Here is a 3,143-nt window from a genome sequence, read left to right on the forward strand (position 1 = left end):
GAAAGGGGAAAGGGGAAAGGGGAAAGGGGAAAGGGGAAAGGGGAAAGGGGAAAGGGGAAAGGGGAAACAGAAGTGAGTCTAGGGTTCCTAATTAAGTCTAATACAGAAGAGCAGAATAATAAAAGGAGCAATTGCATTGTAAATTTATGTACTATGCACATGTTATGGAATGTAGTGCAATAGGGCACTGTGCAGTGATAAAACTACATTCCTTAGGAAGTTAACAGCTTTCAACTCATGATTTGTACGTGTGGGCAATACTGAATGACCTTCACGCTTTCCAACATTCCCGAGAAGGCAGATTTATATGTAATCACAAGTCAGCTGTTTTGTTATGGGGGATAAACACATAGTTGGAAGAACAAAGGTTTGAATTTCACATTAAGTAGCAAATGCAGAGGCCAGTACACTAGGTTTAGAAGCTAAGTTTGAAGACTGTACTCCAAAACACACAGCAGATAATATTAGAACCAGAGTCAAGCCTGCCAGAATAGTTGTTTGCTCCTTTTTTCTTTTCTTTTTCCTTTTGAAAGATAATTTTCATAATTCAGTTCCATCACAAGACAGTACCCCCTCTAGCATATACCTTATGTAAAAACATATCCTGTTTCAATGTAAGAGAACCAACATTCACAATGGAGAAATAGTTATATTGCTCTTAGTGTAACACACAAAATACAAGACTAACCTTTTCCTAACAAGGAAAATATATTAATTTTTTATTTTAAAAAACATTGTCCATCTCTTATTCAAATTTTCTTAGATGCAAAATAAATATTGGTTTGGAGAAGGTGCCTAGTAAACTGGACTGCAGCACAACACAGCAGTATCCCAGAACAGTATTTTTAAAATAACCAGTAGCTCTTCATTGCACCAAAACCATCCTCAGGATACAATGAGCAGCAAATTCTGGATTTTGTTTAGAAGACCAAGGCAATAAACCTTGGACTACCTAAAACTTCCACATCATAGTTTTTACACTGCTGAAAATGAAGTTCTAATTTAGGTAATCTTGACTCAGATTCTAATATTATCTGCTGTGTGTTTTAGGAGTAATAACAGGATTTTAGGTAAGCCAGGAGGCCACATTAAAGAGAACGACTTCTGACAATGCAGAGACATGAGGGAATGGGACAGGATTCATTATCTTTCCTCTACATCCAAAATCAAGACAATTAAACATATGGTTCCTGATGTTTCAAAACAAATGGAAAATAAAATCTTATTTGCAAGCATTTGAGATGAGGCAATAGGCTTCTGGTTCTCAACTTCTCAGGAGTTGCAGGAAGGAATTCAATTACTACTTCACAACCTGAAGTTGCTGTCCTCAGGTACCCATACACGCACAAAAAACCCACCCCAACTGCTAAGTAGGATGAGAGTGAAATCCTGAACACACAGCAGATTTTAGTATAAAAATGCCAATGGAAGCACACAATGCTCTGAGACAATTCATAAAACCACACAGGGCTTTCTAGGAGGTTAATGGTTTGCTAGCCAAATGCCAAGGTTCACAGAATGGGTAACTTTTTCTTTCTTTTTAAAATCAGATTTGAACTTCTTGCATTTTTCCTCCCAACACTGCAGTAAATCTCATCAGCAGGCAGACGGGCTGAGGACGTTTCACACACCTTAATAAATAAATAGAGACCACTGGAAAGCCTGAATACTCAGCTCTTTAGATACATACTTCACTTTGCTGCTCCTGGGTCAGGCAGCAATCTAAGCTGAAACACTAATACTGAAACGGACTGAAAAGAGCAGCAATCATGACAGAGACAATAAAGAACCCCAGCAACTGCACACAGCTCCAAAGAAACAATGATTATTAACAACTGCTTTTAAAAACAAAGAGAAAAACCAATTTGGATGCCAAAGCACGCTGTAAGTCTTAAAGGCCACTTTTCACTAAATGGATTATTTATGGTATTAACAATATGTATATAAATAAAGCATATGACATAGGCAAATGTTAGCATAAGATCTTGCACACCTTTAAGAATGAAACTTGAAGGCAAACAGATTACAAAGTGCAATAAAACCACTGGAATATCAAGGTGTGCATCGTGGTAGAAAACCACTCAGTTAAAAAAACAAACAACTCTTCCCTGAGAGGAAAGAAACAAAGGTGTATCGAGCTAATAAGAGCTTAATATTTGGAGATCTTAATATAAGCCACTGTCTTCAGCAGCGGCTTATATTTCAAACAAAAAATTCCTCTGAAGCTTATCATTTACAGAGGACAAACCAGAGACATAATGAAATCAGAGGACAGAAAAACACGGGGTGTTCGACGGGGAGGCACCGCCGGGTGCTTTAGGATCGCTCCCCCCTTGCCTGGTGTGAGGGAGACACAAGGCACATGCACAGGGTAGCTCCTTTCACTAGAGGATTTCACCTCAGGTCTCCCATCAAAATGAGAAGCAAGGAACATACGAAAAGAGTGGTTAAAGGATTTTTTTGGCATAATGCAGAAAACTATCGGGCTGACGAGGAGGGTAGGACAAGGGGCAAACATGAGGACAGATGAGCTGGTGTGCCTCTCCTCAGCTGCACTGGAGCACAATTTCAGGGAGGACAGGTGAGGGCAAAGCTGATGACAAAGGCAAGCCGGAGACTAGAGAGAATGGTACAACGCTTAGAAAAGAGTAAGTGGCACAAGCACAGAGGCTTGCTGAGGGGTCCGCAGAGGCTGCTACAGCGTAAGAGCATGGGCTGAGGGTGGTGCGTACGAGGTACCGTGGGAGGGAAAAAGCCCTCTATTTGCCTGAGAATGCAGAGGGAAGGTGCAGGGCACAGCCTGGAGGGCGGGAGGGGAAGACAGGTGAACCGGCTGAGGAAGAGTTCGGGGCAGGTTGGGGCACAGCACGTTAGCAGCGTGCTGCAACACACGAGGAGGGGGGGCTCGACAGCGGGAGGGTCCGGGCCAGCGGCGACAGGGTGTCCGGCCCGAGGGGCGGCGGGGAAGGAAGGAGGGAAGGAGAGAAGGAAGGAGGGAAGGAACGGGGCTCGGCCGGTACCTGGGCGTCTTGGCGGCAGCGCTCTCCCGGCGGTCCAGTACTCCGGGCACGCAGTTGGTGAGCTCGGTCCAGTCGGCGTGCAGCCCGCAGCTCCAGCCCGCGGAGAAACGGGAGGAGAGCCAG

The 3,143-nt window shown here is 43.7% G+C and overlaps 1 protein-coding gene across 1 annotated transcript in view; it reads right to left on the reverse strand.

Annotated features, from left to right (window-relative positions):
- LOC104387932 (heparan-sulfate 6-O-sulfotransferase 1) overlaps window positions 1-3,137 on the reverse strand; it is a 184,015-nt gene extending 180,878 nt beyond the window's left edge. The window contains exon 1 of the mRNA XM_009996729.1: window positions 3,021-3,137. The gene's annotated coding sequence lies outside the window, so the exon portion shown is untranslated. The remainder of the gene's footprint in view (window positions 1-3,020) is intronic.
- Window positions 3,138-3,143: the final 6 nt, after the last annotated feature.

Source organism: Chaetura pelagica, unplaced genomic scaffold, assembly GCF_000747805.2.
Source record: "Chaetura pelagica isolate M959 unplaced genomic scaffold, ChaPel_1.0 scaffold264, whole genome shotgun sequence".
Classification (NCBI taxonomy): domain Eukaryota; kingdom Metazoa; phylum Chordata; class Aves; order Apodiformes; family Apodidae; genus Chaetura; species Chaetura pelagica.